Source organism: Alligator mississippiensis, chromosome 3 (assembly GCF_030867095.1).
Source record: "Alligator mississippiensis isolate rAllMis1 chromosome 3, rAllMis1, whole genome shotgun sequence".
Lineage (NCBI taxonomy): Eukaryota > Metazoa > Chordata > Crocodylia > Alligatoridae > Alligator > Alligator mississippiensis.
In genome coordinates, this window is record NC_081826.1 from 281,240,029 (window position 1) to 281,263,757 (window position 23,729).

Genomic DNA, 23,729 nt, shown 5'->3' on the forward strand with positions numbered 1-23,729 from the left:
CTAGTGGGAGGGGAAACCCCTAATGCCCTTTGGGCCTTCCACAAACCCCAATGAAGCCTATAAACTCAGAGGGGGCCCTCTCCCACTGGAACCTCCCCTCCAGGAGCCCTTTACTAACCAGGAGGAATTTCCCCTCCCCTGTGGGAATCCTTTTGCCTAGCAACTCACAACTCCAGGGTCCAAAGTGAATGGTCCTTGTCACTTCAGGTGCATTGCTCCTCACTTGCAGGAGCCTCCTGGGCCTCTGACTCCTTCTGGGCTGCTCATCCACTTGGAGCCCCAAGTACCATCATGTGCTCCTGGAGACTTTGCCTTCTACTAAGGGATGGAAGCCCAGGCTGCCTCGTGCAACACTGGGGCTTGATCAACTCCCAGATCCTCCATGCAGCATTGTCTGTACTGGGCTGGCTCTGTGTCACAGACCCGAGCCACCGTGAGCGGCTCCCAAGGTCTCGATCCCTCCCAGACTGCTCTGTGCCACACTACTGGCATTGACTGCCTGGCCCTGAGCCAGGGGTTGCAGACCTGAGCTGCCTCGAGCTGCTCCCAGAGTGCTGCTCTGTGCACCAGCCTATGCATTGCGTTCCTGGCCACACGCCAGGAGTTGCAGACCCAATCCACTCGAGTGGCTCCCAGGGTCCTGGTCCCTCCTGGACTCTCCGTGCAGCGCTACCTGCATAGACGCCATGTTCCTCAGTGGCAGGCTGGGGACACGGCCGCTTGCTGCTCCCATCCAGCAAAGAAGGGTCTTCAGGCTCTTCATAGCACTGGCTCTGCCCCGCTGGTCAGCTCACACCAGCTCTTCTTTGCCTGTCCTCTTTGTCCGTCAACACAGCTGGGCATGCTGCTGTTTTTATACCCTCTGAGGGCTCCGCCCCTGGATTGCAATGGACCAATCAGGTTGAAGCAAGGTGCAGGCTTCAACCAGGTCCACATTCTCTGCCTTGCCCCAGGTAGGGGCAGGGCAAGCTCCTCCCCAACATTCGCCTGATTGGTGCAAGGGCTCCACCGATCACAATGAAGATTCTCTGAGTCCAGACGCACCGGGCAGCTATCGGTAACTCCGCCACACTACATAGGGGAGTATGGGCTAATGATACATCCTTAAACAAACCTATATTGTCTAGACAGCCCTCTGGTTTGAAAGCCTTGAGCCTGAGTGTCTCAAATTCATTGGACACTTTCATAAATGTAACTTAAGCGAGTTATACAAAGTCATGCAGTGAGTTGCAGGAAGAGTCTAAAATAGAACTAAGACCTGATTCCATCTCCTGTTCTAGCCATTATATTGCACTCCCTCCTTACAGCATGCCTTACAACCAACCACTACCTCTAGATCCTTGAAACTACAGCAGTCAGCTTAATGCTTCTCAGCCTGTTGACCATTCTGTAAAGTGGGAAAACATCTTCTTCCCCCAAAGGACAAGGAGACTTAATCAAGTAAATATTTGTTAAGAACTTTTGACTTCAGTTCTTCATGTAATTTATGGGTAAAATGGGGATCTGGTGGCTGCACCCAGCAGAGCTGTACTTCTAGCTGACATGTTAAAAAAGCATTCAGCCTGAGACTCCAGGGAGCAGAGCACTAGTTCTACCACTAACATTGCCCTGTGAATGCATGTGTTCATTGGCGTGCATGCCTGTTTATTTAGGTGTGTGACAGGCTTCCGTTATTATTTGGACCAAAACTAGCTCATTATATCCACTCCAAGGACTGTGTGCATGCTCTTTTGTAGCCATCTACTAGACATACAGGGCACCAAGGGAATGAATAACATTCATCCAAATGTTTTCCCAAAGGTAGGTGTGAAAAAAAAAGAAATATTCCTATTATGTGACCTCACAGACTTGGGACAAAGATAAGATATGAGGGGACTGAGGGTTCAATGCAAGTAAGAGGGGTTATTCACTGCATAGAATTTTAAAACCAGTATCCTTCTCTGAGGCTTATTGACTGATGTGTTGTACCGCAACAGAGAGCTGTTCTGTGGTAGTTTGCAACCAGTCCAACAAAAGGAGCACTGAATAGCACAGAAAAACAAAACAAAGCAATCCTCATAACAATGAGAAGCAGTCTGAGCAAGAGGGAGAGGTGCAACTTACAGAGCAGGGGTTTCCAAACCTACATATGGCCCACAATGATTTGAAACTCCCCATTTCAAGAACCCAGAGTCATTGAGCAACCACAAACTCCTGTAACAAACAAGGCCAAAAAGAAACAGTTCTTTATTAATTGCAATGAGTAAAGTTTTCCAGAAAAAAAATGTAGGACCCAGTCACTTCCCAGGAGTCATTAGCCACTCTGATGACCACATCTTCTTTCAAAAGAAAAAGGAATGCTAATAAAAAAAGAGCACCAAAAATAGCCTCTGTGAGCTACTACGGGCAATTATTAATAGCAGATCTGGAACAGATTTTTTTTAAAGGCGGGTAGCTTATCCATAGGCAAGGCAGTTCTGCTCAAATTTTGCAAAAAGATTCTTGGCATTCAGAATGAGCCTGGGCTGTCTGAGACCAGGTACACAGCTCTCCTCTCTACGCCTGCCCCCCACCCCAACACACACACACACACACACACACACACACACACACACACACGGGTGTAGGTTAAAGCCGTGTTGATCTAAGGACATAGGCAGACAAGGTTCTTTGGGTAAATCCAATATCTTTTTATTAGACCAACTCAAATGGTTGGAAAAATTCTTCTTAGCAAGCTTTCAGGCACAAACACCCTTCGTCCGGCTGAAGAAGTATCTGCAGATCATCTATACTCTTCCATCCAGGAAGAGCACAGATCATTTAGTTTTCTTGTTGACTGTGCACGCATCTAAGCATAACATTAATCAACTCAAGAAAAATTTTACTTGCATCATATGGTCAGGTAAGGTTCATGCTATTTTTGGATGGGGGCAGGTGTTAAGTGCAGAAACAATGAGTGACTTCACTATGAAAATAAGACTTCCAAAAGAATTTACCAACATATGAGCAAGGATCAGGAAAGTGCATAGTTATGCTGCTAGTGACAAATGGGCATAAGACATAAGTAGAAATCACGTTTATGACCCTATTCATAAGCCTGTAAATCTCTTTATTAGTATTAGACACTAAGCAGAATCTTGGCAAAAGAGTGCCAGGCTAAAAAGTTTAATAGTTAATAAAAACACATTAAGGACAGGATAAAATATATATAACTCATTACTACAATTTTTCAGAAATAGTTTACTCCAAACAATGATCACAAGGAGCATTCATCTACACAGACAGACTGCAAATAATTTATCAGCAGAGATGGAGACAAGGGTACTGAGTCTTTGATTTCAGTTCCGATCACTTCCCAAAGCTAACAGCCACCAGACTCTGGCTGAAATGAGTGGGACTGGAGTGAAAACTAAGCCAGGCATATAGGGCCCAGTTCAACTCCAGCTGGAGATGATGAAGGTCTGCCATTAGTATATGTCAATCTGGGGACACACATTGCTAGGATTCACTGAAAACTGAAAAGAGCCAGATAATTCCAAAGTCCAAATTCTTTTCCACCTATTAGGTGCTTAAGTGGACTGAGGTGCCCAACTGTAATTCTATTCCACCCTGTTCAAGTCCCTGATAAAAAGTTAATGCAAAAGGTGGGTGGGTTCTCCTCTTTCCTGCTAATTTTTGCAACTCGGTTGTAAAGGTAACATGATGGTTTGTTACAAAAGTTGATGCATTAATAGACTATCAGGACTCCAACAGGGTGGAATTGAACCACACTCAGGTACTTAACGCTGTAAACAAACATTGAATTTCTCCTGGAAAGAGCTTTCTCCCAGGATCCTAAAGTCCTTCACATACATTGTCCCACTTCAAATGTGGGAAGAGCTGTGCTGCTCCTCTTTGGGCTTGTATCAATCAGGACCACCTCAAATGAGAGGTCTGTTTACAGCCTAAATCCACTTACATCCCTAAAAAATGGAATAGAACCTGGCCCCAAGAGTCACTGATTCACCCCCACAATCAAATCCTTCATTTGAAAAGCCATTATTTTTTCAATTCTAGTTGTGCCCGCTCAGATGCCATTGTTTGCATCCTCCTTGTAAAATTTCTTGATAGATGCCCATTTGCTCAGTTTCCCAATAGTAATAGAACAAATAACTGTATTTGATGCAAATAAAAACAGTTAAGAATGACTGTATTGTGACTGGAAAACTATCATTCCCCAGTTACAGTGACATCGCAGTAAAGTATACTTAACCGGGTGCATCTACACATGCGCTTTAATGCCCATTAGCCTATTTTAATGTGCATTAAAGCAACACAAAAAGTGTGCTTTTGCTAATGCACATAAAAATAGGCTAATGCGCCTTTTTCTGGTACTTCACAATGAAGGTACTAAATTTAATGTGATTGGCAAAAGTGCATTAATGAACATGTAGACATGCCCACTGAGATGTACGTATTGGTCTTGCAAAGGATGTAATAGATTGTGATTAAATGATTTGGTTTAGGTTTTTAAGATTTATGTGGGCATCTTCAAAAAGTATATTATTAGGGATTAAACTGAGAAAGCGGCTTAGCATTAACATGATTCAAAGACATGATTCTAATACAAACATCCTCATAACTAAATAGTGGTAGTAAAACCACCATGCTGAGACCCATGAGCCCAGTTTGCCCTATGCTGCACTGCAGACTAGTGCACCACATCCAGACGAGTAAGCATGTGCCTGTTGCCACATCTCAAAGCAGTTTGAGACACTGCAAGAGGCACGCTAAGAATGAAAAAATGTTTCCCGCACTGCATATTTGCAGCGTGGGCTCTAAATTAGATACTGGGAAACTCCAGGTAAATTTGATACTGTGAGGGGAGGTGGCAGCAAGGTGTGTGTGAGAGAGAGAGAGAAATGGGGGGCGGGGATGGGGGAGAGAGGCCGCCAGAGCTAGGCTTAGAGTCTCCCTGCTCCATAGAGCAACCTGTGCAGGGGAAGGCCAGCCTGGAAGGGAAGGGGCTTGCCCAGCCCAGTCCCTGAGCCTCAGTCCAGGCCTTCCCAGGAACACCATAGGGATGGCTGGGGCTGGGCACAGACGCAGAGAGCAGAACAGGAAGGGCTGGCACTGCTCAGAGCCACAAAGCAGCAGGTAGTAAAGCTACAGCTGGACTCATGTCCTGGTGCTGCGATGGAGCTGTTACTAGAAGGGAACTAGTAGGGGCTGCCAGCCAGGAGTGAGGGGCATTGGCAGGGCTGTGGGCTGGGAGTGAGGGGCAAGGGCAGGGGCAGAGAACCAGCATATCAGTGCTGCTCAGTACCCCACATCCTGGTGAGCAAAGGGGCAGATCTGATTTTCTATGACAAAAAAAACAAAAGCAAATGCCAAAGTGTATAGATATTTAGAATTCATTTTATTATTATGATAGAGGTACTGGTAGGCTTCCAAATTGCTTTAAAATGGTAAATATATCAATAAAACATTGCCCAACTGATCTCTCTATAACATAGTGGCATTTCATTTTAATTGTGGAACAACACAGATTTTGGGTGTTTTAATAAGAGAATTTGGGATTTTTTATCAGAAAATTTGCAATTTTTAAAAAGAGAATGCCAGGATCTCTGCTAGTGAGGCAAGTGTTGGAACCTGGACAGAGGAGCTTGCCCAGGGTCAGCACCGGGGACCTAGCTGGAGGGCAGGTGAGGTGGCTAACCTACTGGACATTTGGGGCCAGGAGGACATATGTCGACAGTTCAAATTCTCTGACGACACCAAGATTTGGGGCGAGGTGGGCACACTAGAAGGGAGGGACAGGATACAACTGGACCTGCACAGGTTACAGGGGTGGGTAAATGAGAATAGGATGGGATTCAATACTGACAAGTGCAGGGTACTGCACTTGGGCAGTAAGAACCAGCAGCATACCTACAGGTTGGGGAAAGAGATCTTAAAGTCGTTATCGATTCCAAAATGAACATGGGCCTCCAATGTGAGGACGCGGTCAGAAAGGCTAACAGCACCTTGTCATGCATCCACAGATGCATCACGAGCAGGGCCAAGGAGGTGATCCTCCCCGTCTGTGCGATGCTGGTCAGGCCACAGCTTGAGTACCGCATCCAGTTCTGGGTGCCGCACATCAGGAGGGATGTGGACAGCACTGAGAGGGTCCAGAGAAGGGCCACTCGCATGATCAGGGGGCAGCAGGGCAGACCCTACGGGGAGAGGCTACAGGACCTGAACCTGTTCAGCCTTCACAAGAGAAGGCTGAGAGGGGACCTAGTGGCTGTTTATAAACTTACTGGGGGGACCAACGGGGAATGGGAGAGACCCTGCTCCCCTGAGCACCTCCTGGAGTAACAAGGAATAAAGGCCATAAGTTGTTTGAGAGTAGGCTCAGGCTGGACATTAGAAGGCACTACTTCACAGTCAGGGCAGCCAGGATCTGGAGCCAACTTCCAAGGGAAGTGGTGCTGGCTCCTACCTTGGGGGTCTTTAAGAGGAGGCTTGATAATTACCTAGCTGGGGTCATATGAGCCCAGTTTTCTCTCCTGCCCAGGGCAGGAGGTTGGACTTGATGATCTACTTAGGTCCTACATCTATGAATCTATGAAACATTCCCCTCTAGAGAAAGTAGAAGAGAAGCAAAATTAATAGTTCTTTTCTTAATGTCCATTTCTAAACCATGCTTTCATTTTATAATAAAATATGATTAAATAATTGTGGAATTATTTGTTGTGGTTGTTTATTACATTGCACACATTCTGTAAATACTGGTCTGTTTCTCAAACAATTTATAGAGAGTGGAAGCAAATTTGGCATGAGAAGAAGTACACGCTTTATGGAAAAAAAGAGATGTCTGCTGCATGAATTATGAAAGACTTAAAGCGAAATATGCTAAATATTTCAAGCAGCACTCCTAGGTCATGTAAGGTTGTAAAGAAGACATAAGGATGCCTTCTGTGAGGTAAAAGCTAGGCACTTGTGTGTTACATGAAAGACCATTTCACACAACTTGAACATGAACAGACTGGAGACATGGCCTGCAAGCTGACTATGGGATCCTAAGCAAGGAGTAATGAAAAATAGGAATATATCAACTTAAAGTGTCCAGAGATATGGTGTCCAGTTAGTCGCTGATCTATTGGCATTCTTCTTAGTGTTCTAAAAAAGGGTGAGATCAAGCTGAAATTCATGGCCAACATTAGTGAGTACAGAGATAATGCAACAGGACCCATTAGACTACAGAAATGGGTAGGAAATGAATGGGAATGGGAGATGGTGGAGGACTTTTTTTGACAGCAACTTGTGACCTTCCAGCAGCTTGTGACCTTTGCCAGCAGATCCTGGCAAAGAGTAGACAGGCTGGAAAATGAAATGGCAGCATTCAGTCAGCTGAAGCACACTGCAATCACTCCAGATTCTCTCAACACAAAGTAGCACTTCTGGGGAAGAAGTCTGGTGGTATCTCACCACCAGGCAGACACTGGGTAGCCAACCATAGCTCCACAATTTCTGACTGAAGAAACAGACTGAACTATGGCTCCTTCTAAGACGACTGCTCCAAATCTCAAATGTTAGTGTATGAGCGAGGTTACACCAGTTCAGAAGCAGGCTGCTATGACCATCTGGAAACTGGTTGTCATAGATCCATAGCTAATAAGTTTGGTGTTGGCAAGGCAACTGTCAATGGAGGTTTGTGAGGCAATTACTGTTTTGGTTTACTTATGAGAGCGGAAACGTAATTTGCCAGAACTACTAGCTGGCATTGAGATAATGAACTTCATGAACACTGGGGCCATTGCTGCACTGTTGTGTCATGGACACTGCATAATGTGGCAGAGTATTTACTATAGCTTTTATGAGATTAAACTTAGAAACTTTATTAAAGGCTTCAGATACTACTTTCCACTTCTCTCTCCCACCCCTCAAAGACTCACCTGCTGATGTAGTTCACAACCAAACTATTAAATATAACAAATACTGTATGAAGAACCATTAGGGACACTCAGCTGCCAGTATGCAAAGTGTGAAAAAGGCAATTAAATTAAAAAGTACAGCCAAGCACCTTGTGTCACTGTTCAGCCTCACTGGTAATGGAAGCTGGAACACACCTGTTCTACTGCACAGCAGAACTAACGAGTACTGTGCTAACACAGCTAGACCACTTCTGGTTCCCACCATGCTACAGCATTCACAGGTACCTCAGGTATCTCTGCATAGCACTGCTGTGCAGACCTGAAGTCCTTCATGAATGGCGGTGAGTTCTGTGCTTGGGGCAATACTTAGCACCCAGTCAAATTCCTTGTAGTAGGAACAGGTAGATGGAGGGTGGCTGATATTATCTCTAGCATATCATCTCTTGCAGTCAGAACCCTCAAGGTTTTTCATTTTCTTCTGATACTGGATAGCCATTCACTTGATCCCTCACTTCTACCAGCCTCATGTAGATCATCTCATTTAGAAGCATCTCTTAAAATAGTGATCCTTACTATAGTCAGACCAGACAGCAAACAAAACCCTGACCGGCTTCTTTTGCCAGCTAGCAGTATACTGGGTTGAGGATGTTACAGAGGATATCTTCGAGGCTCGAGGGGCCAAGTTTAAGGAGACTGGGACGCAGGTGGTATTCTCCTCTCTTCTTCCGCTGAGTAGGCGGGGACGGCAACATGAGGCCTGCATTGGCAAGGTCAACTGGTGCTTACGGAGTTGGTGCCGCCAGGCGGGCCTTGGATTCCTAGATAATGACCCATGCTTTCGGGCAGGGGACTTGCTGGGGCGGATGGGCTTCACTTCTCTCCTAAAGGCAAGCGTGTCTTCTCTTCCAGGTTGACTGATCGTGTACGGCGAGCTTTAAATTAGCCTCGCCGGGGGAGGGGGGCCACAGGAAGACGTGGAGACACCACCCGAGCAAGATAGGTGACACATGCAAGGAGTGCCCAGGTAAAAAACAGGGGTCCAGATAGTCTTCCTAATCAGGGGGTGGCATGCGCAGCTATGCAAGGCCTTAAATGCCTTTATACCAATGCCCGTAGTATGGGGAACAAACAGGGGGAACTCGCCCTCAGAATAGCCCGTTCAAACCCAGACATAGTAGGGCTTACAGAAACGTGGTGGAATTCAGCCCACGACTGGGCAGTTAGCATTAGGGGCTATAGGCTCTACAGGCGGGATAGAGAAGGAAGGAAGGGAGAGGGTGTGGCACTCTATGTCAAAGAGCAATACACATCCTCTGCCAGCAAAATGGGGTCGGAGGAGGGTCAAGCTGAAGTGCTCTGGGTCAAGATACAAGGGGATCATGGGGAGAGGGATTTAACAGTGGAGGTTTAGTACAGACCCCCCAACCAAAGGGACTGGGAATTTTCCGGCCAGCTTGCAGAGGCACTTAAGGCAAGGGATGTAGTTATCATGGGTGATCTAAATTACCTGGACATCTGCTGGGAGGAGCAGTCAGCCAGGTTGGACTGTTCCAGGAGGTTCCTGGCCGAGATACAGGACCTCCACTTAACCCAGGAGGTGCACAGTCCCACCAGAGGAAATGCTCTGTCGGACCTGGTCCTGGCCACAGGCGATGATCTGGTAAAGGGGCTCCAGGTCCTGGACCACCTGGGTGATAGCGATCATCGCTTGCTGGAATTCACCATCCAGCACAGGGTGTCAAGGGCCTGCAGCAAGGTGGTAGTCCTAGACTTCAAGAGGGCCAACTTCAACGAGTTGAGGAGATTGGTGGGAGAGGCGCTGGGGTTCTCCAGGGCAGGGGAACTCAGTGCCCAAGATGAGTGGTCATTCCTTAAGGAGACAATACTCAGGGCCCAAGGGGTGACAATCCCAACAAGAAGCAAGGAGGGCAAGAGTGCCCAAAAGCCTCCCTGACTCTCCAAGGACATCTGGGAATGCCTGGTTGCCAAAAAGGCGGCGTACACCTGGTGGAAGGGTTGGGCTATCTCCAAAGAAGAGTATACCTCCACTGCTGGGGCCTGTAGGGGGGCTGTTAGGAAAGCTAAGGCGGACATAGAGCTAGGACTAGCATCCAAGATCAAAGATAATAAAAAGTCCTTTTTCAAATATATAGGGAGGATGAAGAAGGCACCGGGAAATGTGAGGCCCCTGCAAGACACGCTGGGCAATCTGGTGGTTGCACCAGAGGAAAAGGCAGACCTCTTTAACAAATTCTTCACCTCCATTTTCTTGTGCAGGGACCGGGACTCCACCGCTGTGATTCAAGACAGACTCAAGGGGAATGCCTCAAGACCTAAGGTTAAGGAGGACCGGGTTAGAGTGCTTCTGGAGGGGCTGGACGTGTTCAAATCAGCAGGTCCAGATGCTCTCCACCCCAGGGTGTTGAGGGAGCTAGCAGGGATTATTGCAGGGCCCTTGGCATGGCTTTATGAGCGCTCGTGGTGCTCAGGCCAGGTGCCAGATGATTGGAGGATAGCCAATGTGGTCCCCATCTTTAAAAAAGGGAGGAGGGAGGACCCGGGCAACTATAGGCCCGTCAGTCTTACCTCAATCCTGGGGAAACTCTTTGAGAAGATCATCAAGGAGCACATCTGTGATGGGCTGGCATCAGGGATGATGCTCAAGAGCAACCAGCACGGTTTCATTAGGGGCAGGTCATGTCAGACCAACCTGATTGCCTTTTATGATCAGGTCACAAAAGCATTGGATGCAGGTGTCGCCGTGGACGTAGTCTTTCTGGACTTCAGCAAGGCCTTTGACACTGTCGACCACCCCATCCTCATTAAAAAACAATTTCTTTATCAGCGATTTGGATGACGGGGTGAAAAGCAACCTGTTCAAATTTGCTGATGATACCAAAATTTGGGGTGAGGTGGGCACACTAGTAGGGAGGGAAAGACTGCAGAAAGACCTGGATAGGTTGCAAGGGTGGGCTAACAAAAACAGGATGCATTTCAATACAGACAAGTGTAGGGTGCTGCACTTGGGCAGTAGTATCCGACAACACACTTATAAGATGGGAAACTCCCTTCTTGAGAGCACGGAGGCAGAAAGGGATCTTGGAGTCCTCCCTGACTCCAAGATGAACATGGGCCGACAATGCGAGGTCACGGTTGACAGGGCTCAGACCCTATCGTGTATCCACAGGTGCATGTCAAATAGGGCCAAGGAGGTGATCCTCCCCCTCTACGCGACACTGGTCAGGCCACAGCTGGAGTACTGTGTCTAGTTCTGGCCACCCCACTTCAAGAGGGATGTGGACAACATTGAGAGGGTCCAGAGGAGGGCCACCCGCATGATCCGGGGACAGCAGGGCAGACCCTACAATGAGAGGCTACGGGACCTGAACCTGTTCAGCCTTCACAAGAGAAGACTGAGGGGGGACCTTGTGACCGTCTATAAACTCACTACGGGGGACCAGAAGGGTTTGGGGGAGACCTTGTTTCCCCTAGCGCCCCCCAGGATAACAAGGAATAATGGCCACAAGTTGTTGGAGAGTAGGTTTAGATTAGACATCTGTAAGAACTACTTCACAGTTAGGGCGGCTAGGATCTGGAACCAACTTCCAAGGGAAGTGGTGCTGGCTCCTACCCTGGGGGTCTTTAAGAAGTGGCTTGATGCCTGACTGGTGTCAATTGAGCCCAGTTTTCCTCCTGCCCAGGCAGGGGGTCGGACTTGAAGATCTACAAGGTCCCTTCCGACCCTACTTCTATGATTCTGTGATTCTATGAGTCTTTCGTTGTCTGGCTTTGCTGAGCTGCACTGAAATGGAGCAGTTCATATGGACTGAAGGTTTTAATGCTGACCAGGTGCATATGAACTAAGAAGCAGCTTCTAGAACAAATACAGCAGGTAATACATGAGTATGTAGGTGGGCTAAAAAATACCTACCCATGGAATTATGAAATAGCACTGGAGGGCCCTAAAATCTGCCCATAAAAAGCCTTACCCTGACTTCAGCTATATCCACACTACAAACTATGTGGGTAAAAGTCTTGCTAAAGTCAAAATATATCACATCCACTGGTCTTCCCCATTTACAGAGCCTGTCAACTTATCCATGGTCAAGATCAGGCCAGAGGTCAAGAGCCAGAGAATCCAATATGCAGGATAAGGTAAGCAGGAGTGAGGTACTCGGGTCCTAGGCAGGGACAAGGCTGGAGGAAGGGCAGGAAGATTCAAGCCAGAGGTGAGATAGGAGTGAGGCAGGGGTTCAGAGCCAGGAGGTTCAAGATAGGAGAAAGAGTATAGGACTCAAGCAAAGAAGCTGGATTAAGGACAACAAGCAGGATTAAGGACAACAAAAAGTCCTTCTTCAAATACATTGGGAGCAAGAAGAGCACACCGGGTAATGTAGGGCCCCTGCTAGACTCAAATGATAATCTTGTGGCTACACCAGACAAGAAAGCCAAAATTTTTAACAACTTCTTTGCCTCTGTCTTCTTGGACAGGGACCAGGACAGCTCTCCCACCACAGGTAAGGACAATCTTGGGGATAGCACTGCCAGGCCTCGGGTCTGCGCATAAATAGTTAGGGATCTTCTGAAAGGGCTGGATGTTTTTAAATCTGCAGGCCCTGATGCCCTCCACTCACAGGTGTTGAGAAAGCTGGCGGAGGTCACTGCTGTGCCCTTGGCCAGGTTGTACGAGTGATCGTGGTCCACGGGCCAGGTGCCCAGAAATTGGAAACTAGCTAATGTGGTCCCCATTTATAAGAAAGGGAGAAAAGAGGACCCAGGAAACTATAGGCCCATAAGCCTCACATCAGTCTTGGGGAAAATCCTTGAAAAAATTATCAAGGATCACATCTGTGAGGGGCCAGCAGGGGAGATCATGCCCAGGGGAAATCAACATGGGTTCATCAGAGGCAGGTCCTGCCTGACCAACCTGATGGCCTTTTATGACCAGATAACTAAATCCCTGGATGATGGTGTTGCCATGGACGTAGTCTTTCTGGACTTGAAGAAGGTCTTTGACACTGTCTCTCACCCCATTCTCATTAATAAACTGAGCAACTGTGGCATTGATGCCTACACAGTTGGATGGGTCAAAAATTGGCTGATGGGGCGCACCCAGAGAGTGGTGGTAGATGGGTCGTACTTGACCTGGCCGGATGTGAATAGTGGGGTCCCCCAGGGCTCCGTCCTGGGGCCAACACTGTTCAATATCTTCATCAGCGACTTGGACGAGGGGGTGAAAAACACGTTGTCCAAGTTTGCTGATGACACGAAGATGTGGGGAGAGGTAGGCAGGCTCGAAGGGAGAGAGAGGCTGCAATTAGATTTAGACAGACTACAGAAGTCGGTGGATGGTAATAGGATGGGCTTCCATGTAGATAAATGCAGGGTGCTGCACCTGGGGAGAAGGAATCCACAGCATACATACAAGCTGGGGAGCTCCCCCCTTGAATACACAGAGGCAGAAAGGGATCTTGGAGTCATTATTGACTCCAAGATGAACATGAGCCACCAATGCCAGACCGCAGCCAGCAAAGCCAACCGCACCATGTCGTGCATCCAAAGGTGCATCTCAAGCCGGTCCAGAGAGGTGATACTCCCCCTCTAAGCGACATTGGTCCGGCCTCAATTGGAGTACTGCATCCAGGTCTGGGCACCGCACTTTAAGAAGTATGTGGCCTGCCTTGAGAATTTCCAAAGGGGGGCCACCCACTTGGTTGGAGGGCAACAGGGCAGGCCTTATGAGGAGAGGCTGAGGGACCTGAACCTGTTCAGCCTCAGCAAACGGAGGCTGAGGGGAGACTTGGTGGCTGCCTACAAATTCTTTAGGGGAGATGAGCAGCAAATAGGAAGGGTCCTATTCCCCCCAGCAGCACCTGGGGTGACAAGGAACAACGGCCAGAAGCTGCTGGAGAATAGGTTCAGGTTAGAGATTAGGAGGCACTATTTCTCTGTTAGGGTGGCTAGGATCTGGAACCAACTTCCTAGGGAAGTGGTCCTCGCTCCTACCTTGAGTAAATTCAAAAGGAGGTTGGATGAACACCTGTCTGGGGTCATGTGATCCCAGCGTGTGCTCTGGCCAGTGGCAGAGGGTTAGACTAGATGATCTATTTAGGTCCCTTCTGACCCCAAACTACTATGAAACTATGAAGTCCACAGCAAGGATACTACGAGTGCTGTTACAAGGACAGGGCCATGCAGGAAGTGGAAGGGTTTTAAAGCCCTCATGTCATGTGCTTGTATTGGTCCTCCCAGGTCACCTCCCTGTTAAGAATCTCATGGGAGAGCCCAGGCTGAGCTGAAGCAGATATATGGTTTGTCACCTGGTAGTGCAACAGCCTGGTTCTCTGCCTCCTGGTGCCATGGATAGGGGTTTGAATCCTAGGGTCCTACTACAAATTTAAAAACACCCATAAACCTAAATAAAAGATGTGTATGTGTGGATGATGGGTGGGTTTGGGCTAAAACACACGTACGATCATAAGACTTGGCATGAAGAAATATTTGGGGAGTAAAGGAAAACTTAAGCTGAAAAGCAGAAGAGATCTGCCTGTCAAACACCCTGAAGAACCATGGCAGGAAAGGTATGAAGCTCAGCATTTGAAACGTTAAAATTTAATGTTGTCTACAGAGTTAGCAGTACATTGATTTGTGTTCAGAAAGCTGCATGGTTTTAAAGACTAAAACCATGAATCTTCACTGAAATAAAAACATTAACTTCTATAGAAACTGGTAGCCCTACCAGAGGAGTCCTGACATGACATGCTGTCAGTTCATCCTCACCTGACAGCAGCAGCTGCTTTGCCAGGGGAACAGACTCATCACCTCTTCAATTACTAGTTTCCATGATTCAAAAATTCCATAAGCCTATGTCTCTTCACACTACTGTATTTCATAATTATTTTTTGTTTGTCCCAGGCTTGGAGACAGAGTGGAATGCATTTCTCCAAAAATCTGGCCTTTAAACTACTAAGATTTACACAAAGTACTGGATGAAATCTGAGCCTTAATTCTAGAACTGAGAAGGTGACAGTGGGTTATAGGCAAAACTCAAAGAGAACAGGCTGAAATGCCATAAAAAGTGACAATAGTAAAATTTGTTTTCATAGTGAAACATTTAATATGCATGACAGGCACTCCACAATTACTCACATTCTTAAAATGAAGTGAATAAATGTTTCCAGCAGGCATCATCATGTAACAATTCTTTCAAGTTCTTGCCAAAAGAAAAAGAAGCCAGTAAAAGTTCTGAACAGAACATACCAATATAGTCTCCAAAGCTATCAGACATGTTTGCATGGAAATTAGAGTCAGGTTAAAAAAGGCAAACAAGATCACTTCTGGAAGGTTCAGGGAAGGTGGTAAATAGATTACTCAAGGTCATTTAGTTACTATAACTTGCAGCATTCTGCTTTCAAAAGAGAAGAACTAAGATGATGGTGTTCACATCAGATCTGAGATAGGTTTTGGCTACACTCAGGGTTGAGACCAAACTAGTATTAGGGTTCAGTCTCAGATATGATGCAACCTAAATCTTGCAATCTATTACCCAAATGATCCAAAATAGTAACCATTTTGGGATAAAATATCTAGACCAGGGGTCAGGAACCTTTATTAGCCATGATCCAAAACAACCTGGCCCCAGTCTTGTGTGAGACAGGTAGCTTCAGTAGTGTGTCAATAGCCAGGGAGTTTGCCACTGCTTCTCCCAACCCCCTTGCTCCCTGCTGCATGAACACACTTTCCATCCTGTGGGGAACGGAGCCAGGCCACTGGGAGTTGTGACCACACTGCCCCTGCTTCTTCCCTGCCCCAACCTCCCTCCCCACCTGCAGCAGTGGGTACAGCTTCCACCTGGTGGGGAGCTGAGCCAGGACTGGAAGCTGTGTCTACACTGCTGCAGTTTCTCCCTGCCTCCAGTTTCAGCTAGAACGTGCCCAGCCCCAGCTGGGTTCCCCACCTGCACCTGCACCACAGCCAGAGGGAGAGGCAGGAAGAAGCAAAGCTTCTAACACAGCTCTGTACTGCCTAGCTGCACTACCGTACTGCCCACCTGAGATTGCAACAACCACTTAGGGGAAGAAATTCCCCCCTCTTGTATGTCTGGAAAGTGCCTGATGCATTGCAGACGCAACTTCAAATTGATGGTAATAGTGTTTGAATTTTGTTGGGCAGGGAGATCTGGGATTTAACTTGGAAACTACTTTTCACAGGTTAAAATGGCTTTTCAGCTTTGGGTGCCTACCAGTGACATATTCATATCTAAAGAGCAGTAATGATTCATGTGATACCCTGGTAGTGCAGCTTTGAGAGAAGCTTTAAAGTGTAGCTTTGTACTTCCAAGGTGAACATAAATAAAAAACACTGAATTATATACCCATCCTCACGTCCTTCTACTGAACTTTGCTAAGGTAGAGATACACCTGGAATCTGACACAATTTAATAAATATAGGCCTTAGTTCTTTCCAAGTAACCCACACAAAAGAGAATGACATCAGTATGAAGGACTACAACATAGGACCCTATACAGGTGTAATGTAATGCACTTAGTTGCATATGTAGACAAGTACTGGAGTTAGCAGCAGGTATCAAACATGAGACCTTCACCAACTAAAAAACAAGCAACCAAACTTTTAGCTTAGAATGATTATCAGACGTATTATAGTTGCTTGAGCCAATAACAACATCAGAGGTCTTTAAGAGAAGACTGGACAAACACCTGGTTGGGGCCGTTTGACCTCAGCACTCTTTCCTGCCCAGGGCAGGGGACCGGACTTGATGATCTACTGAGGTCCCTTCCAACCCAAAAAATCTATGAAATCTATGACACATAGGAACATAGTCAAATACTCTAAAACACTGAAATACTTGTTGCTATAAACAGATGAATCTGTCCATCCACAAAACCGGTCAAATCTGCATTTTTTATTTTAGGAATGATTCTTAATATGGTTAGTGGCAGCTTTGCTTTTGGCTGTATTGAGACCAATATCAGGGCCAAATCATGAGAAAAACCACTTGCCTATTTTTTTCCACTCTAGAGTAGGACACACAATAAAGGCTTCTCCTTACTTATAACATTTCTTAAATTTTACCTGATGCTGAAATGATTCATCTGACATCAAACCATCATGTAAATGCCTGTGAAAAGCAGCCTGAAAACATTCTTACTGCAACTTACCAGATCAGGACATCCATATGGTTGTGACCAAAACAATGACTTCCTCTTCTTCTACCACTGAATTCAGTTAATTGTTTTTTATTACTGTGGCTTAATCTTAATTACTCAAGGAAATTAGTGCACAACATTTCTAGAATCAAATAGTAACTGACAGTCTCTATTGAAAACTAGGCCCCGGATTTATCATCAAACAGATCAAAGTGAATTTCACAGAAAACACAGAAAACTATTAAAGCATAAATTTTCTACGAAAGGTTACTCTACTATTAAGAGACAGAATACTTGGAAGTGTACATTCTGTATCTATTGATAGCTAACCTCATTGAATTTCAGATCAGCTTGGTCCCCGAGTATGCCAGAAGGGCATGATTAAAGAATACAAGATAAAAAATTACTCTCTCGCCCTCCAGCTGAGGTGTACAGAACCAGTGGTGGAATTGAATCGGTACACATAAACTTCACTTAATTGTTTCCAAACAGATGCAGCTACATAGTTGTATAATTAATATTTGTTGAGGGCAGGAGGGTTGAAATTGTACTAGTTATATTGTGGGCTTGTGAGTTTGTAACAGGGAGCCCCCTTTCTACACTCCCCTTCTGGGCATTGATATAACAGCGGGGGCTGTGCTGGAGTCCTCCTGGGGGTGTGGGCCCCTGATCTGCCTGCCAGATGATGGACCAGCGCTGGGCATAGCCCGCACCCAGTGCTAGGAAGATCGGTGCTGCTGCTGGCCCCATGTGGCAGCACCTGGCTCCTGTCACCCGTCAGGCAAATTGGGGGCATGCACCACCAGGAGAACTCTGGCACAGCCCCCGCAGCCCTCTCAGGGGTGCCAGTGGGCCCTAATCTGCCTGCTGGCTGACAGGAGCCGGGTGCTGCCACCTGGGGCCAGTGGGGCTAGGGCAGATCAGCTCAGGTAGGGACCCGCTGGCCCAATCCCAGGGCAGGGGAGCATCCCCTCACCAGCTGATCTGCCCCAGGCCCCCACCTGGAGCCACTCCAGTACAGGACAGGATAGATCAGCCCAGGCGGGGTCCCACCGCCTCAATCTCTGGACAGGGGTGTCCCCACACTAGCTGATCTGCCCTGGGCCCCCACCTAGAGCAGCTCCAGTAGGGGGCAGGGCAAATCAGCTGGTGCGGGGACACTCCCCCACCCAGGGATCTTGACGGCAGGTCCCCGCCCGAACTAATCTACCCTGCCCCCCACCGGAGCCGGCTCCAAGTGGGGGCCCAGGGCAGATCAGCTGGTGTGGGGACCCTCCCCCACCCCGGTCCCCACCCAAGCTGATCTGCCCCAGCCCTGCTGGCCACAGACAGCAGCACCTGCCTCCTGTCATCCAGCAGGCAGTTTGGGGGCTTCCCACACCCCCAAGAGGGCTGCGGGGGCTGTGCTGGAGTCCTCCCAGGGGTGCATGCCCCCGATCTGCCTGCCAGGTGACAGGAGCCGGGTGCTGCTGCCTGGGGCTAGCAGCATCACCAATCTTCCTGATGCTGGTCGCAGGCTGTGCCCAGCATCGGTCTGTCATCTGGCAGGCAGATCAGGGGCCTGCACCTCCATGTTACGCCTCAGCTCTGTATTCTTGGGCAACCCTGGCACAGGATGCAGTCTGTCTGACTCACAAAGGACTCCCCCCCACCCCTCCCCTCCTCTACATAAACGAAACTGATTAAGATGCAGTGAGAGATGCACCTAAAACTCTCCAGATAAGGGTGATAAGAGTGAAACAACTGCCCTAGGTCTCATCTGCATCTGAGATGGAACCAGATGACCATTCATTTACATGAGAGATGGAAAACAGAAAGCCTGAAGCAGAGACTGCAGTGAATTCTGGGACCAGAGAAGCAGGAGAGCGCTGCATGATGGGGAATCTGTGCTTCCAGTGTTAATTAACCCATGTTCACACACACCCAGCTCAGCATTTATCAGACCAGTTCTAATCTGGATTTGCTAAGGACTTCCCCCCCCCGCCCCCCCCCCAGACACACACACACAGCTCTAAGTTTAATAGGCATCTCAGGCCGTACATTCCCCGGTCCCACTATGGGAGGCCTATTTAAACTTGATTAACTAAAACTCGGTTGCCGGGTTAGGGAATGCTGAGGCAAGAGACCGAGTCAGAGGGGGTACGGGCAACATTTGAACAATGGTTAAGGGTTCATCACAGCGTCCAGCCTGCTAGAGCCCTAATCCCAGGTGTTGTCGTATCTTTCCCGAGACGACTGGTGGGAGTCCTCTCCACAAAAGGTTATGAGCACCCCAATAATTGCTTTAAGTCTGTTAAAAGACTATAGTAAAATCTGGAAAAGTCATGCTAAGCTGAAGCTTGTGCACAACAAGTAAAAATCCAAAATCCTGATACTGCAAGCTATCTATTGTTCCTGAAGAAACCATGAGATATCCCATCAGGATATCTGCCATCCATAGGAATCTCAAGCTGGCTCCCAAGTATTTGGGTTACTCCCTAATCTTAAGTGTTTCCTGATTATCAATCAGTTTCCTGAGATGGTCCAAACCAGATAACCCCTTGTCAATAGAAAAGACAATGATTTACACTACTGAGGGTGCTTCAAAGCAGCTCAACTGAGGGTATAAAAATCTGTAAGTGTGTGTGCTTAAAAAAAGAAGAAAGAGAAAGAAAAAGAAGAAGCAGGAGAAAGAAAAGGGAGAAAGAAAGAAGAAGAAAACTCCTGTGCTGACACCATCCCCTGTCGTTCTTGGGACACTGGAAGAACAGATCGTCTCTCTCTTCAAGGATTGTGCTACGGACTGTGCCTGTCAGCTTTGCAGCCTGGGTACCATGGACTCGGTGAGATTCCCAGCGTTCTCTCTTCTTTCTAGGCATAAACTTCTGAACCTGACCTGTATCAGTTAAGCTTGAGCTAAGTTTCCCCAAATACTTAGTGAAACCAGGGTAGTATTGTCATTGTTTGTGTTTGTTTTTCTTTTGCATGTCTATTACTACTAGTACTATTATACATTTCATATGCTTAGCAATAAATAACTTTTATAGGCAAACTGGAAGTAATTGGGTATATTTTTCCTTCTCTGCTTCTTTTTCCTCCTGTGCTCTGCAACAACGCTTCTTTTACCTATGCTAAAGATCCCTGTGAAGCCCAAATTATTGTGGGGTCTGCTCATCAAGAGGCCAAAGATTGGGACGTGCTGAGTTTGAAACACATAAGGGGATCAGCTTGTACAGGCTGATTGACCCAGTTTGACTCAGACGTGCCCTTATGAACTGAATGCTGGCCCATGAGGGTGTCAGCTGGACACCCAGCCAGATTCAGAGGGATTCTGTTTACCTTTGTGCTTGTGTCTGACTGCATTTTATTGTTGCTCTTATGAACTAATTCTTGGCATATGAGGGTGTCAGCCTGTCCATGCTGATCAGCCCGGCCAGGTCAGGCGTGTCACGTTAATTTGTGTGTGTTTGTGTGTATGACTGATTTGGTGACTGGAGGAACCCAGTCCCATTGAGATTGAGTCCTGCAAGATAGCTCCACTGGGGGTGAGGGCTTGCAGAAGGGAGAAATACAGCTCCATATAGTAACACAAGCAGCACATTGACAGAATCACCAAGACCCTAGAAACTATCCCTAATAAATGAGCACACCCCAAAGTAATGGGCAAATTTGGTAACATCCAGGAGGACTCCAGCACAGCCCCCGCAGCCCTCCCGGGGGTGCGGGCAAGCCTCCAATCTGCCTGCCAGATGAGAGGAGCCAGGTGCTGCTGCCTGGGACCGGTGGCAGCAGCGATCTTCTCCGCACTGGTCCCAGGCAACAGCATCTGGCTTCTCTCATCTGACAGGCAGATCGGGGGCTCACACCCCCAGGAGGACTGAGGCACAGCACTGGAAGTCCTCCCGGGGGGGCAGGCAAGCCCCTGATCTGCCTGACTGCTGCATTTTATGTTTCTCCATAATAACCTATGTGCAAAACATCGAAATGGCGTCAAAACAGCAAAACAGTTTCAACAAAATGAAACGGAACAGCGCTTTCAAAACAAAACAAAACTCAAACTGAAACACTGCTCCATTGAATCGTCAAAACGGAAGTCAAATCAGAACAATGCTGTTTCGCACAGCCCTAATAAACATGGATTCAATGTTAATAGTGTTCGCTTAGAATCATAGAACCATTTGCAGGGTTCATACCTTTGTGCCCTAGAGTTTGTTTCCCTCTTGCAGTAAGTAGGTAATGTAGCACTTCAATTTCCCTTCTTGCAGTACAGATTGACCCTTCAGCTGACTATTAAGTTTTTTCTATCCAAGGCAAATAAAAGAAATCAAAACACAAAACAATGAGACAGACCTCCCCAGACACCATAATCCATCATCCCAGTTAATGCAGGGTTGCCTAGTGGCCTTCAACCCTCCCTGGGCCACAAATTTCACTTCTGCTAGCAAAAAGCCAAACAGTTCCATCACTCTTCCAAACATGTCCTTATCCAGGTGTAACAGGGTGCCGTCTCCGGCAGCATTTTTTTAAAGCTGGTGAGTGAGTCTTGCTATATGTTCCTCTTCCTCCTCTGGGAACCAGCTTCCCCACTTTGCTTGCCTGCCACAACTTGATGTCACTTGGTTCTTAAAGAGGGAGGCTGACCCAAAGTTTCCCAGATCCTAAGGCTCACCACCTGGAGGACAATGAGCTGTTGCTTTAAGGGCAAAATGCATACTCCGACCTTCCCTTGACATGCCCCATGCCTCGCAGATGTTTTTATAATTTTCTTTTTATGTTGGGGTCTCAGCCGCTGTAGGCTTATCCCCTTTCTCTCTAGCTAGGCCTGTCAATCAAAACCCCCTAAGCAGGGCTTGACTCCGAGGCTCTAGCTCTTTAACCCACTCAAGCTCATGGCCCTCCATTTCATGCTTTCCACAACACCAGGCCTACTGGCCCTTCTACACTGTGCCCCTGTGATGCCAGGCTGTTGGGGCCTCAGCCCCCCTCCGGCTTTGCCCCTCTTTCTGTAGTTAAGGCCATTCACCTAAGTCCACCCACTAGGACCCAGCTTCAAGGCTCCTATCTTCCCTTCAAGCGACTCTGGGCTCATGGCCCTAGTGTTGCACCCCTAGTGTACAGGGCTTCTTGAGCCCTCTATCACAGCACTCCTCAGCACTAATGAGGCCTCCTCCTTCCCTACAGCCTCATCCACAAACCACTGGCCTTAACATTAAACATAAACAATAGGCCCCTGTGGCCATATAAAGAAAATAAAGGTAGGAGAGGCAAACTGCCTGCTTACATGCAATTGGGCTTCTGTCTCCCAGCTTGTTGCATTCTTCCCAAGAAGGCTGCCGCAGCTTCTCCATAGTCATCAGGGGTCCCCCTCTCTGCCACCTCCCCTGGCCTTCTCCACTTGTGGTTTATATGGTTCTGACCTTTCCCTTCCAGTCACCTGACCAGCCGGCCTGGCTCAATCTTTAACCCCTGCTCGACTGGACAGCTGCACCTGGGAAGTTCTGGATTTAAAGGGGCCACCTTTCTTCCTGGTAACAGGGCTAGTGCGCCCAAGGATCTTTCTCACCTTATCAACAGTGCAAGGCATCTTTCTTTTTCCAGACAACTACTTCCCTTCAAGCCTTCTCTATGATATGCTGGGAGTTTTGCACAACCATTTAAACCAGCCTAGAGGAACCCAGGTACTCACTCTTCATGCTCTATTACAAATGCTCTGAACTAATGCAACCAACAGTTATATGTAGGCTGGGCAGGATTCAGTTTTCATCAGTAAACATTAATAAATGTTGATTTTTACCTCACACGCACAGACTGACAAAAAATATTTCCATCATTAATCATTACAATTCATAGAAAGGTGGTGTAAGAAAAATGATGGCTGATGGAATGTGTGATGACATGGGGAGCAGTCCTACAGGATCGTGCTGACAAGTCCCACAAACCCCAGGAGACTGGGAACAAAGGAAGAGGAAGACAAAATGGAAGAGGGAGCTATGGGCAAGCAGAACCAGGACTGATGGCAGCTCTGCCACTCAGCTGGCAGCAGTCATACAGTAGTTACATCTGTCGTAGCAGGAGGTTAAACTGCACTATAATAATAGTATACTGTCATTAACAAATTATCTGCCCCTTGTGCCCATAATTTCACACAATCCTGAAAATTTAAGTCTATAATAATCAAAATAAATGACTAAAATAAGCATCAATATTATTCACTGAAATTATTAAAAAATAGATATCAAATTCTGCTAAGCCTAGTTTTATGGGACAATCATTAGGTCCTCTTGTGGATTTAACCCTTTCAGCCTCTGCCTGCCTTGTCTAGACAAACTTTAAATTCTTCAGATAAGGACTGTCTCTCAGGTTTAAATGAAGTTCCATTTGTATATCCTCTTCCTTTGGGCCTCTAAGCATTCAAGGAAACTAATCAAAGAAAATTAAATCTTTCTTTAAGCAAGTCAGTGATAGCTCACAATGTAGTTTCATTTTTGTCACCTCCCTCATAAACTGACACAGGTGTAAGAAAGGAGAAGCTCTTGATTCCAAAAAGCATGGTGGCTTTTTCTTATAGTATCCCAGGAACCCCACTAGGTTTTGTATCTTCAAAGAACAGGGCATGGCAACACACAATGTTCAGCTGATAAACCCATGTATCCTCATCTTTGTTAAAAGTGCAAATATTTTTTCATTACAACACTAGTTAGAA

General features: G+C 47.1%; 1 long non-coding RNA gene across 1 annotated transcript in view; it reads right to left on the bottom strand.

The window, feature by feature from the left end:
• LOC132249165 (uncharacterized) overlaps positions 1-22,421 on the bottom strand; it is a 353,785-nt gene extending 331,364 nt beyond the window's left edge. The window contains exon 1 of the long non-coding RNA XR_009460572.1: positions 22,308-22,421. This is a non-coding gene — a long non-coding RNA (uncharacterized LOC132249165). The remainder of the gene's footprint in view (positions 1-22,307) is intronic.
• Positions 22,422-23,729: the final 1,308 nt, after the last annotated feature.